Raw genomic sequence first — 17285 nt, 5'->3', positions numbered from 1 at the left:
TGGGGGGGCCCCGAAGTTGTGGGAAGAGGTCGAAACGCCTTTCCTCCCCTCCTGGAGAAGGGGGACTTGGAGTTGCCCTGGCGGAGCTTTCTCCTCGCATCCCTTGGTCCAGAGGGCAGCCAGGACCTCCGAGGGAGAGGGACCCTGGGCAGCCCTTAAGTGGGGGAGAAAAAGCCTAGAGGAGACGCGGAGCTGCGCGGTGGGAACGGAGACGGCGCCCTGGCGATCCCCCGAAACCCTCCCCTAGCAGAGGCGGGGTCGTGGGAGAGATTTAGGGCGCCAGCTGTCGGGGGCTCTGACTGCGGTGCCTGTATCCGAGCTGGGATAGGAATCTTTCCTCTGAGCTGGGCGGTCCCCGCGCAGATTGGGGGGGGGGGGGGCTCTTGCTCCTTCAGCCCACACCACCGCACCCCCGGGGCTCCAGCCGGGCTGCACTCGGTCACCTGCAGACTCAACACGGGTCCAGTGCCAATATATCTTGGAAAGCTTGAGACACTCCTGCTGCTCGGACCTGAAAGGGGCTGCAGGACTCCGGAGCTAGCTGCGCCCACACGTCTCCCCATCCCGCGCCCCTCCCTTGGGGCACCTTCTAGGGAAGTACAGAAGTTTTAACTTTCGGGGGCAGCGTGGGGTGTCCTGACTCGCGTGGGTCTCTGGGGATGCAAAGCCGGGGAAAAAGAATGGGTGAGCTGTGCCTGGAAAGAAAGAGTTGAGGCTTGGGGGGTTTATGCCCGACGGGCTGATTAGGGAAATTGCAGAGTGGGGGCACCCCCAGGGGAGATAAGCCTCGGGGCTGCTGGAGTAAACTGGAGTCGCGGTCGGAGGATGCAGTGTTTGTGTGGGGGTGGAGCGGGGTGGAAGGCCAGGGGTTGGGGGCGAGGAGGAGTGGGGCAGGGAGATTGGTGCTAGGGAAGGTAGAGGGTGCCCTCTGCCGGCCCAGCTACCCAGAGCAGCTGCTGGGGCCGAGAGGCTGGGGGTGGGGAAGTGGTAAGGGATGGCTTTTCGGGATCCCTTTGGGAGCTGGTAGGAGGGACTTGTTGACTTGTTGAATGATGCTCAGACTCCCGATTCGGATGTATTTTGACTGCCTCTCTTTGGCTCCAGTGCAAGTTTTCCTCGCGCTGGGGGAGTTATGATGGGCTACGGTTGGTGTGTTAATGCTTCCTCGATCTAATTTTAGGGTCCTTCAGGTATCTTAACACTCTTCAGTGTCAGCAGTAGCTAGTGAATATTTTTTGACAAGAATGCAAGAATGTTCTTGGCCAGAAGCAAAGAAAATCATATTTCTGACTGTCTATTAATTCCAGTACAGTTATCTTTTAAAGCAAACTAGTATCTAATTGGGACTTTTTAAAAAAACTATATAAAACGTGTTATGCTATTAAGTAAGACTTTCAAACTGGTTCGACTTCCTGGAATATATCTCTTCTCTATTTTTATCCAAAAATATGTTTGTATATGTGTTTATAATGTCAAAAGTCATTTTAGTCTTAAAATTGTATACATTTTTTACACTTTTATTTATTGAGGTGTAGTTACGGATTTAATTCTTCTAAACACAGGAATCCTCAGTGTTTACTTCCTGCAACATTATCATTTTTAAGATGAAGTTTCTGAGCATGTAGTGCTCCATGTTGTCACATGTAATAGATCACATCACACATTGCACTTAGAGATTGCAAAATTTTGGCCCTGGGACCAGGCTCCCTTTAAAACAGTCACTAACTCCTATTGCCTGATTTTGCAGACACCTTGCTTAACATTCTTCTTTTGTAAGTTTACCTCTGGACTACCAGCAGAGGTAAGAGAAAGGAAGGAGACACTTGTTGAAATGTAACCGTAACTTTTACTGGAATTTAAAACACGTGGGTCACCATTACTGGAATTCCGGGGCCATAAAGTCATTATCTATTTTCTTCTACCTTATTTTGCAAAATGTGATACATGTTGGTAAATACAGACCGGTAATAAGTATCTTGAAAGGAGAATTGTTATCTAGGTAGGGCTATTTTAAGTTATTACAGAACGTTTTCTATTTATAAATGATATGAGCAGAAAGAAATGATTTCCAGATAAACAAAACTTACGTACATGTTTTGAAGCATTAGAACATTGCATACACACTTAGACATCACATTTTTTAAAAAGCAAAATAGCATAATTTTTCACATACCTTTGGAACCATTCATAGCCCATTCAGGACTGAATTAGTAACTGGAAATCTTGTTTATTTTAAGGTGATATTTAAGGTCATTTAAGGTATAAATTAGGTCAACATTTGAGTATCCACAAAATAAAGCACCAGGGAAATCTGTTTTAGGATGTCTTCTCAGTAAGTGTAACTTTTAGTTTCGATCAAGAGGAACCAAGAAAATGATCATTTGCCTAAAAAGCAAATGATTCATTTGTACTAGGTGAATTAATAGTCTAAATCTCACAATGGCCAAAGTGGGGTGGGGAGATGCTGTAATATTGCTGGCTCATTTTGAATGACCAGGAGGGGGGAAATCCTGTAAATGCAAATTTCTGAAATCCTGGCTTAAAGTCTTTTCGGTTTCCTTTTTAATAGGGGCACCATGAGAATATAAGCTATTCCCTTCTTCCAGGAATCTTACTCTTCAGTAGTCAAAATGCAGATGATTGATAATCTCATTTCTTTCAAACATAGATAGCTCTGGTTTGTAGCTCAGCACACACAGCAAGCTGGGCACGCCTACCTGATAATAGCAAAGAGCTCTGTTACATTTTTTTTTAACCTTTGTCTTTAAAACATTCTGTAAATATCCACCCCCACTCGCATCCCACCCCCCACCCCCTTTCACAAGCACAGAGCACACAGAGCTCTATATTCTATATCCAGGTAGTGAACTTGTGGAATGTAACAGCCAGCAGCTTTGGGTCTCAATCATGGACTTAATCTTCTACTAAGCTTCAAGAATATTGAAGATGTACACAATGGAAAGGTCATACGCATGCAGTTCATTAACATTTTAAGATTTAGGAAGTTAGTCCCATAGTAGAACAATTTTAGACTTTGTGAATGGAAACAGAGAGCATGGGAAGTGTATGATAGCTAAACTCTGAATATCTTCTAAAATGAAAGGCACTCATTTCGATGTCCATAATACCGAATTTATTTTAATGGTTGAAACAATTTTCAACTGGCATCTCCTTGTATGGAAGATTGTAATTTGTGCGAGGGGGCCAGCCCAGCCAAATGCAAGTGAATATGTCTCTTTAATAGGGTAATTGCTAACTTTTCTCAACTTGTTTTCAAACGATTGTTATGGAGCACTCAGTTTCCACTAATTGCAAAATTGCTGCTTAATTGAAGGACTCTCAGCCTTCGAGAGCAGCCATTCAGCCCCTGGCAGGCACTGTAATCTCAAGCTGTGAATTGCATTTTAAAGAGGAATGGAGAAGAGAATTCAGGGGAATTTTAGGTTTAAATGCTGGCTGTTCAGTGGAGGAAGAAATCATTTGAACAAGAATCACATTAAGTTGGGTTGTGATAAATTTTCTCTACTAGGGTAAATAACATACCCAGATGGGCTTCAAAGGTGATTGAGCAAACTTACTGGTTACCCTCTGCGTGCATTCACTCTCTTCAGTGTGGAGTAATGTTAAGCAATAAATGATGTTGGCAAATGAAATCCGTATGTCATTTGTATGTGGGGTTTAACCCTAGGAAACAGAGGAAAGCTTTGGTATTTTTAAGCTTAGGCATATGTGTCCTCATAGTCCCTTTAAACTTCCACATAAGGTGTAGAATTGTTCAATCCTAAACAATTTTATACTTAAACGCACCTCTGGTTTTCCAGAACACTTAAACTAAAGCTTTAGAAAAGTCATGGACCCAATTATATAATATACGGAATCATTCTTGATGACAGACATGAAACAATGAAGCTCGCTAATATATTGACTTTGAAAAACTTTTTGAGGTACGGGAATGGTAAATGGGTGTGTTCCCTAAGTGGAACAGGAAGGTGTTCTTATTTCCATAGAAAAGCCTGTGCATGTGGTCCGCCAAGAAGCGTGGAAGCTTTCATTTAAATGCGCGTACTCAAATTCAAGTTCAAACTCTGGGACACTTAAGCTCTTGGTGAAACAAATCTAACCAAATAGGCTCGTTGCCCTGATGTCTCATTCATACATTGTCTGAAGTTTGAGGATGGGTTCCATTAAATGAATTGAGGGGCCGGGTATGGGACCAGGAGAGTGGCTAGGCGGAAGCAGAGTAAATTTACAAGCTTCAGTGACAGCCATAATAAAGCACAAGTTTATTTCCAGAGCCCAGAGAGTAACAAATGTTATGCAGTTTTCCCCAAAGGTTCACTTGAAAGAACTTTTCATTGGTTGTCATGGTAGTAACGTCCTGATTTTGAAAGCTCGCAGAACCTAGTAGCTCTTAAATGTGCTTTCATCTTCATTCCTTTGGTCTGACTGAAGCTTTATGACCACCTTCTGTGTTTTTGACATGCCTTTGCGTATTTAGAGGGAGGAGGGCCGGCAAAGGAGGATTCCTTAATTCCAAGACAATATAACTAGGAAATATAAAATTCTATGATAAAAAGCCACTTAACTTCAAACTGACTTATTAAAATAAAACTAGAAGACAACCTGTCGTTTAATTACAACTAGTGTGTGATAAAATTAAGATTTATATAATGGAAATTAAAAAAAAAACGTATTTTCAAGAAACTTAAGCAACTCATCAAAAATTGAAGTAATAGTGCCACCTAGAGAACAAAATCACCAGCTTTACCAAGCCAAATGGCTTATTTGCCGTATGAGTCATTTCTTTTAAGGCTACAGTTACTAGGGTTTCCTTGCCACCCTATTCAGATTTGGTGAGTGTGGGGGCTGGGGGCGGGATGTGTAGGGGGGTTATTAGGCAATTGGGATTGGAAGTGAGGTTTTAAAACTGGAAGATCCACAACTCAACACAGACACGAAGTCATTTTAGCATTTTAATATAGTGGCCAAATGTAGACTAGCCTGCCAAGAATAAAGACTGGCTTTTTTTTTTTTTTTCCAACTATTATTTTCAAGATTATGTATTAAAACATTGGGTACAAAGGTTCTGATTTTATTCATTTGCTACAGGCCATTCATTGCACTTTCTGAGATACAGTAACACCAAATAAATTGAATGGAGAGATCTTAAGAATGTCTTTGATCCAAGATCCAATTTTAACTTTAATGATTTGAGAAGAATTAAGAATAAAATAAAGGGTCATATATGTACCAAGACTTTAAACACCAAAAAAGTAAGGGGGAGAAATAGACAAGGAGAAGGAAATTAAAAGAACTGCTTCAGCCTTAGAATAGATAAAAGTCTACATCTGAGCCAGCTCCAAAAAAATAGTAACGGAGCCAGAAACCAATAATTACAAATTAGGTTAAAATTCTTTGATGACAAAATCTGTGTTCAGTTCATTTTTGCATGCTCCCACAAGAGCATCCAAAACAGTGCTGGTAGCAGAGGACGCACTTTGACAAATAATGTTGAATTAACAAATAGATTCATTAATAGTTGCTTCACATTCTGCTGAGGCATGTAGACAATGAAGATACTTTATAATTACAGAAAAATGCTTATTTGTTTTGTTGGCAGAGAAGCAGAAGTTGGAAGAAATGAGTGTAATGCTACTTTTTTTCTAGGACCTATCATTGATGTCTTTTAGTTGGCTTAGTTTTGAAATTTCTTATGCACAATTTGATTCAGTCATGAAATTATCATGTTTGGAAGGTACAAAATATTAAGAGTCGATTTGGATGGTACCAACTATAAACTTAACTGGTGGATTTTTGTTTAAATGTTTTCCAAGTTTTGGATGGCAGTTATTGTGCTTCAGGGGTGGAAAATAATATATTGTTTGGTGTTTTCTTTTGCTTTTTGGGGGGGGGGCAGCACATGTTAAGTTAGTGTCAATTTCTGGTAAGCAGATAACCCAAGAAGTCATTACATTGCCTGTACTTTGTGTCACCCATAGGAACAATCGGGCGCAGAAAACTTTATTTTTCAGGAAATAAAAAAAGTACTAAAGAAAGAGACAGGAGGAGGAAAAAGGAAACTCACTGAATACAATTTTTGCCACATGAGATTTAGTCTAATCAGTTGGTTTTAGAGCTGCTGGCTTCAGCATTGCCGCCTTTTCTGATGTTCTTTCTGCCTTCCTGTGTTTTTGAAAACTGAAGCTATGCCCAAATTGAAACAAGTTTCTCTCTCTTTTCACATGTTTCTTTCTTGAATTATGGGGAGTGTTTTCAAACACAGATAAATTTCTTTTTACATCATGCAGAATCTGAAGGTCAAGAAATTTGCTTCACGCTGCTGGAAGGGATGCTTGGCAGAGTCCCAGGCCACATTCCTAGACCAGACTGTCAAAGGTGTTCCCTCTTATGCAACACTGGGAAAGTACATCCAGCATTAACATGTTGGCTGATAATGTATCTAAAGGCACAGATGATATGTTTATCATATTGAAACATAAAGCCAGCAGACATTCTGTTGAATCATAGAATTTGGATCATTTACATTTACTTAGATGTGAACTAGTATGATTCGGTTAAAATCAATTGTATAAAAATGTTAGAATAGGGAGTTATGAAAGGTTTTGGGGGATGACTTACCAGACAGTAGAAAGGAAACCTAGATGTTTTAAGTAACAACAGGTTCAGTGTGAGCCAGTACTGTGACTACAGGCAGTGAACATAGCTACTGAAATTTTGGTCTGCACTCGTACAAGTGTAATACCAAATGGGGAAGCTAATAATTGTCCACTTTTTCGATAGACTATATATAGAATATTGTCTTCAAGGAACTGAAATTGCTTGCTTATTTATTTATTTATTTATTTATTTAGAATTTATTTATTTTGAGAGAGTGAGAGAGAGAGAGTGCAGGAGCACGCAAGTATGCACAAGCAGGGGAGGGACCGAGAGAGGGAAAGAGAGAGAATCCCAAGGAGGCTCTGAAGTGTCAGTGCTGAACTCAAAGTGGAGCTCGATCCCACGAACCGTGAGATCATGACCTGAACCGAAATCAAGAGTCAGACGCTTAACCTACTGAACCACCCAGGAGCCCCCTGAAATTGCTTTAGTATGTTGAAATCATTTTGATACAGATACACAGGGCATTTGAAATCCTTCCATGTGAGGGATGGTTGAGGGTATTTGGAATGGGTGGCTGGGGACAGAAAAACTTAGGCCAGAATGGCAAATGGTTTTTGGTCTCTCCTAGCAACTCCCATCACATGATTCCAGCTACCTGGAATGCTGGCTTAAGAGGAATTCTGAAGCCATCCAGGCTCTAAGAGGAGGAATGTTCTAACCGCTAATGCCCGCCATGGCTGGGGGATTGGTGGCGGCACGTGTGATAATGTTTTTGCCATCCTCATTTACAGGGCAGTCTTCACATGTGGAGCAGGGAGTGGGTTTGTTTTGTGTTGCCCCAGAGCAGATCTAGGACCAGTGATACAAATGTTGGAACCATATGTGGTATCTAGAAGTATTTTCAGTTCTATTTAATTTAGCAAATATTGAATGCTGACTGCATACAAAGCACTTCATCAGGGAGACTTACAATCTAACAAAAGAAGAGGCTTTTTATGGATGTGGTTGGTTTCCTGTTACCGATGTTTAAGCAGAGGCTGAAAACCTTTTAGAAAGGATGCCTGGTAATGTGGGAGGTTGGAGCTGGGTATATGGGATCTGAAGTACCTTTGTGCTCCGAAGTTTTTTGGATACATTGATTGTATCATGAAGTGCGGCTCCCTATTTTTGGTTTACATACAATCCTAATAATGACAATTATATATCTTTGTGTTTGAGTCCTCTGCTTTTGCAGCTTTGTAAATTGAGTATCAGAAGTGCTGCACTTCTACTTTTTCCATACTTACATATGGATTCCCAAAAGTAGTTACTTTCCTTTGGATCCGACTCAGCAGAATGTTTCTAAAAAGAGGCCTGATCAGATTCAGATACCCAAAATGCTTAAGAAATTAACTTCTAACGTTTGATTTTCTAGAGAGTTTAGCAGCTGAACTAAAAAACCCTTCTCAGCATTCACCTTCCCCTTCTGGAAACCATGAGATCTTCAGATATGACCGTTACCAGAGTTTCTCTTTTTAAATGTGAAGTGTTGAAGAAATGGACCGCTTCCCCAACCCCATCAGGTTTCCACATAAATTACTTTTTTATTTTTCATTATTAACTTATTTTGCTCTTGTGTAGAGTAATTGGAGATTAACCAACATGGATATGTCATTATAATGCAAGTTTGGACCATGGGGGTGCACAGCCCACTCCAGTACTCGTGAATATTTATTTATTTTTATTTTTATTTTTATTAAAAACAAATTTTTAATGTTTATTTTTGAGAGAGAGAGAGAGAGACAGAGCACAAGTGGGGGAGGGGCAGAGAGAGAGGGAGACACAGAATCTGAAGCAGCCTCCAGGCTCCGAGCTGTCAGCACAGAGCCCAATGTGGGGCTTGAACCCACAAACCATGAGATCATGAGCTGAGTAGAAGTCAGACGCTTAACCAACTGAGCCACCCAGGTGCCCTGTGAATATTTATTTTTATGACTGAGCTCTCAGACTGCTTTCAAGTATTCATATTGTCAGTCAGTGTATCAGACAGTTTACTATTTACATCCCCTTTAGGATATCACGTATTTTATGGTTTATGTTGCTGCATGTATGTCTTCTGTTTCAAAGCTCTTCTTTGAAAGAAGAGAAATGTGTTATATACAGGGAATGATTATTTTCCTCATTAATTCACCAAGCATTATTGAGTGCCTGGTGGGTGCGAGGCACTGGGCTAGATAGGGTTTCTTTTCCCTGTATGGATGGATCCATCTATCTTTAGGTACTACCTGAGAGGGAACTCCATTGATTTTCCCATGTGAGCCTTCCATCACCTCTTCATATACTTGCTTCCAAAGAGGCCTGGCCTTTAGAAAGAAAAAATTTGTTGGGCAACTTCTCTGATTTTGTCTGTACTGTATTTTCAGCCATGGCTGTAACATGTTGCACGGACTTATTTCTCTTTTAAGAGTTGATCATTTTGGGGGCGGCTGGGTGGCTCAATCAGTTAAGCATCTCACTCTTGATCTTGGCTCAGGTCATGATCTCATGGGTCGTGAGTTCGAGCCCTGCATCAGGTTGGGCTCTGCCCTGGCAGGGAGGAGAGTGCTTGGAATTCTCTCTCCCTCTCTCCCTGCCCCTACCCCACTAGTGTGCTCGCTCGCTATCAGTAAATATATACACTTAAAAAAATTTTTTTAATAATAGGTCTTTTTTATTACTGGATTTTTTTTAGGTGTCATTTTGTATCCAAATATAAAAATGTTTGTACATATTGTCTGAAACATTTTGCTGTTTGAGGGTATTTCACGAGGAGCTCTTTGTGCTTGATGCTAGTAGAAGCCACAGTGGAAGAACTTCTGAACCGAAGATGTGGGTTCATTTCCACTGACTTTATGACGGATTTTTTCCCCTTACATATGAGGACATGTTTGGGCCTCTTCGTATTCAGGAATGTGTCTTTCATTTGACAGTGTTTATAAATGCTGTGTGTTTTCCCCCTGAAGAAACTTCAGTTTTTGAGAATGCTTCCATTTACTAGAAGCTGGTTTCATGATTATGCTGAGCAAGGAAAAGACAGAAAAATGAGTTTAGTGAACACAATCTTGCCTTTAAACATTAGTCAGTAACAAATTTAGTAATGTCTCTCTTTAGAGTTTACTAAAAACCACTTTTTAATCCATTGGATCTCCTTTCCTGGTGGAGTTACAAGTGTTTTTGCTCAAATATGTGGTGTTCGTGGATCATGGAAGTATGCCAATATAACTAAGAGCAGTGTGGCGTCATCAACTCAGAAAGAAATGTTTTTAACCTCTTGATAGATAACAGGGAGGCAAATTTTCACATAGTTCTTCTGTGACTCTCATTAAAATTAGGAAATGGATCAAAAAGTGGTAGTAGGTCTCATTTGCTTGGAGTATCAAAGGTATAGCCACGTCCCCAGCCTTCTTTTTCACTCCTGAGGAGGGCAGGGAGAATAAGCAGTGAACAAATATTGCCAGAGCACACTCCATTCTTTGTGTTTTGAGACAAATTCAGAGAGATAGGCACATGCCACTAACCTCAAAATTTGTGGTATAAACATAAATAAGTAAATTGTAGGACTGGTTTTCCCCCCTAACAAAATCATATACAGAACCCAAACATACAAAACAAAAACCAGTAGGGCTGCACTAGTTGAACATCCTGTAGGAGCATCAGTGTCCTGTCCCTTTGACCTCAGTTTTGTCCCTTTCAAGAGGTCCCTTGACACTCTGCTCTGCAAAGCCCAGTTAGAAAATTATGGGCTTTTTTTCTCAATAAAAGTCAACAAGTAGAAATGCCAAAGTCCTAAACCTTCCTTCTTCATGAAAATGACTGCCCTCTTTCTCATCCCTCAGCCATTCTTTTGCGTTGCCAGTTATATTCACCTGCTGGTTCCGAGTATTCACAAATGAAATTTGGTAAAGGAGATACTTCTACATGAGATTTTTCCTATTGCATAATTTTTAGAAATAATCATAGGTGTATAACAGGTGAGAAGCAATGAGGGATGACCTTAACTTAAACATTTTAGTAGTCATTAGAATTTATCATTTTATAATTAAAAAAATTTTTTATGTTTATTTTTGAGAGAGAGAGAGGCAGGGTGTAAGCAGGGGAGGGGCAGAGAGAGAGGGAGGCACAGAATCTGAAGCAGGCACCAGGCTCTGAGCTGTCAGCACAGAGCCTGACGTGGGGCTCAAACCCATGAACCATGAGATCATGACCTAGGCTGAAGTCAGATGCTTAACCAACTGAGCCACCCAAGTGACCCTAGAATTTATCGTTATTAACAAAATTTATTTTAAACTGCTTTTCCTATAAAATTCCAATGTAATTTTTGCTGATTTTCACATTCCTGACGATGACTTTCTTAAAACTTGGAAGGCTCTCTTATTCCAGAGCCTCTGATCGTTTCTTCAGAGTCAGTCTCATGTAAAAATCTAGGGGAACCCTCACCATCACTATTCCAAGTAGTATCGGAGGCTATGAAAACTTGCCCTAGAGCTGTAAGCACTGGTACTAGAACCAAAATTCTGTTGGTTTGTCATCACTAACGTTCCTACATGATTTTCTTGGCTAAAGTCATAGGTAGACAAGGCTGCACACTTCACTGATAATCTGGTCCAAAATCTTGTTTCATGCTTTAAAAATGAGCTCACATATCTCATTCCATTTGATCCTACAAATAACCCTTTGAAAAAGATTGAGCAGATATTATTCCCATATAACAGATGAGGAAACTGAAGCTCAGAGTAGCTAAATAACTTTGATCCAAGATGCATAGCTATAGAACCAGAGCATGGATTACAGCTCTGTGACTTCTCCTAACCTAGCCCTCTTACTATCACTGGCTGTTCACAACCATAACCTACAGTATTCAGGTAAGAAGCCATATTTCACCCTTGACATATTAATATGAATGTCTGGCACAGGTGTAGGCCAATATTGTCACCCTGGCCTGGTGTCCACTCTCTACAGAGCAGAGATTGGTGACCCTCTGTGTGCCAAGTAGGAAAATGGTGATGGGAAGATTAAAAAATGTTTATTTTAAAGAGTTTTTAAATTCAGTTGCCTTTTTTTTTTAAAGAAAAAAAAACTCTTAAAAAGAGAGAAACGGAATATATGATTTTTGATGTCTTGTTCTTTGAGCTTGTTCGTTAAAATTTTACTTAAAGCTGAGGTTCCTGGTAAGTGAACCATTGGAGAACATAATGTACAGCCAGCTTCCCAAACATGGTGATCATCAAAATTACCTTTGAAACTGGAAAAAAGCAAACAACAACAACAACAACAACAACAAAACAGATATCAGGTGCTAGTCCCTGAGATTTGTAGGTTTGGAACAGAACCCAGACATATATTATGTTTAGAAACTCCCACAGGTGGTTCCTGTGTGCAGGAAGGTTTAAGAATTGCTGAACTAAAAGGCAAATAAATTGAATATCCTGTGATTTAGAGAGACTTATCATTTACTTCGTTGTCCAAATACGTGGATTAGTCCATGGTTAGAAGGGATTTTTGAGGCCTTGTAAATAATCAGAAGTTCAGAGGCTTTGAGATGGGAGGCCTGTTGAAGATATTTTCTGACTCGAAAGATATTTTCTCAGAAACGTCCATATGAGAGCAGAAGACCTGGAACAGTATTCCCCAGCTCAATGATCAAGTTGGATTCCACTTACTAGAAGTGTGACCTTGTACGCATTATTTCAGCTGCCTGTGCCTCAGCCTCTTAACAGGGTAGTGGTAGGGATTAAATGTGTTAACACTCGTAAAGTGCTTAGAACAGTGTTTGGCATAGTAAGTGCTTAATGAATTTCAGTCACTGTGTTACTGTTGGCACTTTCCAACCCTAAATAGCACCGTTGATGACTTATTTAAAACCTTGTTAACACGCTTCCTGCCTAAATTTGCTTCACTTTGTACCAAACTTGATGAGACCAAGACTGTTTTGCTGTAATCTTTGGAGCCTAATTTGTTTATTCATGACTCTCTTCCATCTAAATCTTACTCATTCTTCAAGACATAGCTTGAGAGATGGAGTTGGATTCCAGGTCCACCACTGACTAGAGCTATGATCGTGGACAAGTGGCTTAAATTCTTCATGCCTTGAGTAATATTGAGGGAGATATTTTGCCTCACTCTGTGATTCCACAAGCGTGTCTGCTTTCTAAAATGCACAAGAGAAGGGTTCAGATCGGAGGATCATTCTGGGTCCTACTCTTGTCCCCTTACTTGCTCCTTTCTGTGAGAAGCAATTAATCTGATTGATGGTACCTTACTGAATCTGTTCTCTACTGGAGTGTCTCCAGTGTATAAACCAAAGCAATGGACTGCTGCAGTGAAATTGAGCCCAGTGCTCCCTTGTGGGACCTCCTGCTCCTCTGTGGGACCACCACATCCGAATTTGTAGGTTCTTGGGGTTCTAGCCGTCATGCAGTAAGCAATATTTGGAAGGCTGGCTTCTTGCAGGCCCTGCCCAAACCTCTGCACTCTCGGTTCTCATTTTCCTGCCTTTATTTGAGATAATAGGAAATAGACCCCACCATGTTTTCTAACCCAGCTTTGCTAACCTGACTCTGTATTTTGATTCCCACTTGGCAGCGTGTTTCTATTCTGTTCTCAATTCAGAATCCCAAAGGGAGGACATATGATTACCCCGAATATGAACTGATAAGTAAGAAGTTGGATAAATGGTAATGTTTTTCAGAGTTGAATGAGATAGGGTCCTTTTCCCAAAACAGCTGTCTTGTAAGTTAGATTTTTTTCCCTCATGTATTTTAGTCTTTAAAAATTTTTATTTTAATTCTGGTTAGTTAATTCTACAGTTAAAATTGTAAACCCTTTGAAAGCAAAAACTGTGTGTCCTACATTGTCTTAGTTCCCACAGCACATGGCTGATTGATGGGCATAAACATTGTAGGTGGCGCCAGAGGCACTTACTAAATAAGTCAACATTTCTTTCCCACATGGAAAAGATAAAGGCTTTGCCATTGTCATGTTCAGCTAGGCAAGCACTGGGAATGGGAAATCATTTCTAGGTGAGTAGCCATAAATGAGTCTTGATTTCCAGCTTACATGCTCCAAAAGCTCACCACCATTGAACTCTTCTTGGGTACTTTTCTTGCTTTGTGGCTTGTAGGTAATAAGAAGTTAAGCAGATCAGATAACGTAATCTTTTTTTCTACACGATATGGTCTATAATGAACAAAAACCTGGGCCAATAGCCTCCTCTTCTCTGTCCTCCTCCCCCCTCCCTTGTTCATTCCCTCTTTCGGGACTGCCCTTGGGCTTATGTCAATGACAGCATATTCTACATTGAACTATAGTTGTTGATTTAATATGGGTCTAGTCTATTCCCCATTCCCTCTCTAACAGTGAAGTCCCCAAAGGCAAGGATTCTGTCTCATTCATCTTGGTGTCCCTGGTGTCTGTGCTCAGAGACTGTTAGGTAACAAAAGGTTAAAAAGCAAATTTTAGGAGAAGGCTAAGTCACAGTTCTCCTAAGCTGTGAGTTTGACACGTTGACCCCATGAAAGACTTTCAAGGATAACCCAACCACAGAAGGGAGGATGACCTTGGTGGCTCTGAAGGGAGAAAAGGCAGACATGGAGCTTTAAAAATATTTGTGGGGTTTTTTCCTCATGGAATAATCATGGTCTACCACTGAGTTTTCTTCACGTGAGGGATGACAGAAACGCAGCTGGTTATGACCTTTCACTTCAATGATATGACCAGAGCTCAGCGGATGAAACGTGAGCTTGAATCCCTGACCCTGAATGTGTACCTTGGAGGTGTCAGCTCATTAACATTTTTTAAGAACTGTTTTTGATTTTGTGAACCTCTAAGTGATTAACTGTGTGAAATTGACCAGTTGGGGTAACACTGAAACACTTCCTTGAAAGCTACTGACCGCTGAGAGTGCACCCACCTCTGGTCCATAGATCTCTGATTTTCTTGTTTTACATAAAAGTCAGTGAGTTCAGTCACTTGAAGACTCCATTAAGAGTTACCAAGTTGCGGGGCTCCTGGCTGGCTCAGTGAGTAGAGCATTTGACTCTTGATCTTGAGGTCATGAGTTCAAGCCCTACATTGGGCGTAGAGCTTACTTACAAAAAAGTAAGAGTTGCTAAATTGATCATTTCCACTTTACATGAAGCAGCCTTGAAAATTATTTTCCTTAAGCAAAATATGTCTAAAGTCAGTGAGTTTTTAATAACCTTTGCCGAATAAATAAATGAATCATTAAAATGTATATAATGTATTCTTACTCAGAGATAGTTTAAGGTTCTTATGCAAGAAGAGACTCTGACTTGAAATAATATAGGTTAGTAAGCCTACTAGAGAAATTTCTCTAAAGAATCATGGACTGCTGTGAAATGAAGCTGGAGGTGGAAGGACATTGTATTCGACTCAAAGAGGCATTGCAACTCCTCAGAATGGCCTAAAGTTGAGATCCATTTCATTAAGAGGTGGTCCCAGAATGCATTGCACCATTTAAACTACTAAGACCCAGCTGGAGCCAGGCATCCTGCACAGGGTCTGCCTTAACCAAAAATAGAAAAGAATTCTTTACTTCTTTCTGAGTTCCACATAGCCTTCTGGTGTTTCACCATGTCTCTAGGTAGCTGTACCAAGTACAGCACCTCCAGTGAACTTCCTGTGGTTATTTCCTGCCTCTAGGAATGTTGCACTTCAGGAGGGTGTGGAAAGCCACCCTTGGATTTTCCTGATTAGTTTAGCATTGTGATGCAGCTTTGACCATCCGTTTAATGGGAGATCTGCTTTCCAGATGACTGCACATATGGAGATGAGAAGCTTTTTTTTTTTGTCCTTTTTTTTTTTTTGCCTTTATAAAGCATGGTTTTTCATTCAGTTTCTAAATTTGGGGTAAAAGGTCTCTTAGGGAGTATTTTCAGAAGTGTTTGAAGTTTGCATCTGATTTTGGAAGAAAGTTGGAGGCCTAATTTCACCTGTGGTGACAGGCACCTGTCTCCAACAACTATACTGATCACTATGGATAAGGGCCATCCTTTTGGATCATTCATTCAACATTGATCTGTCATTCATATATTCAAGCCTGTATCCTTAAAGTTTGCCTCAGATATGTCATGTCTCCCTAATTTCCCTGTTAGGTTTATGGAATTTGCAGTATATGTATTTGCAGATGACCACATATGGAGTCATTTAACCACATGCCTTCCTCTCCAAGTCTGTCTTTGTCAGCCTGCTCTTGTTTTCTGTTTACATCTTGAGACTTTTTTTGGAGATTTCCTCTCCCCTCCACCATCTCAGTGTCTCAGAGACTCTTGGCAATGGGTCTTGTTCCCCTCCTATGTTTGTCTATGGTCACCCCTCCGGCTGGTGGTGTGTTTAACATTTCTTTGTACAATTGCTCTTTATGGTTTATAAAACTCTTTTCCTTGTGTTGATGATCCTTGGCATGACGCTGTGAGTCAGGCAGGGTGAGATTCCTTATCCTCCTCGTTACCACAGAGCTGAGGCAACAGGGTCCTTCAAGGTTCATGGGAATTCAGGGACCTTCAAGGTCCATGAGGATTTCCCCATGAATTAGCCCAATTTGTTGGTTAAAGAGTGGCCAATTATCAGCCATTTCATGGGGTCAACTTAATAACAGGTGGGAAGGCAGGCCCAGAACTCAGGTCTTCATTCCTTAGCCCTAGAGACTATCCTCTATAACTAACTGTCCCATCTTGTACTGGTTTCTTCCAGGAAATGTCCCAGAAATTGAGATGGCATTTAACGGACTTCTTGATTTTAGTCACTACTGGGACATAGCAAAGGAACTTGTGTAAATTTCTTGAGTGTCTGTTGCACCCAGGCAGTGTAGGAGAGTCATTTGTGTCAAAAGTGAAGACTAGGTTAAACTTTTTTAAAAATTTGGTTAGTTTTAATTTTATTTAAAAAAAATGTTTGTGTATTTTGAGAGAGAGAGAGAAAGCATGCGGGAGAAGGGCAGAGAGAGAAAGAGCGGGAGAAAATACCAGGTAGACTCCATGCCACCTGCACGGAGTCCAACGTCCCAGAAACTGTGAAATCATGACCTGAGCTGAAATCAAGACTTGGTCACTCAACTGACCGAAATGCCCAGGTGCCCCAAATTTAATTTTTTGATAGTTAATTTACTTACATGATTCAAAATCAAACTAATATTAAATAAGTCTACATTGAAGTGTCTTGTTCACCTCAGGTTCCTCATCCAACACATACCATCTATAGATCAGCATTTGTACTGGTCTCAGGTGAATTCTTCATAGTATGTTTTATGGAAATATAAGTAAATATGAATGTATTGTTATTTCCCCCAATTTTTAAAGTATTTAAGGAATTTCTACATCCTATTTGGGGGACTCAAACTCATGACCCCAAGGTCGAGAGTCACATGCTCTTCTGACTGAGCCAGCCAGGTGCCCCTATTTTCCCTCATTTTTTGAACAAAAAGTAGTATGCCATATGTACACTGTTCTGCACCTTGCTTTTATCACTTATCAATATATTTCACAGAGCTTTATATTTCAGTATGTAGGCAGCTAACTTGTTCTTTACAGTTGTGTGGATTCTCTTGTAAGTATCCAGTATAGTTTATCTGTTTTACTGTAACTGGAAATTTCTCAACCTCTCGTATTTTTTGCTATTATGTGCCTTTT

Source organism: Felis catus, chromosome D1 (assembly GCF_018350175.1).
Source record: "Felis catus isolate Fca126 chromosome D1, F.catus_Fca126_mat1.0, whole genome shotgun sequence".
In the NCBI taxonomy this organism is placed as follows: Eukaryota; Metazoa; Chordata; class Mammalia; order Carnivora; family Felidae; genus Felis; species Felis catus.
This window is presented reverse-complemented; position numbering follows the sequence as displayed.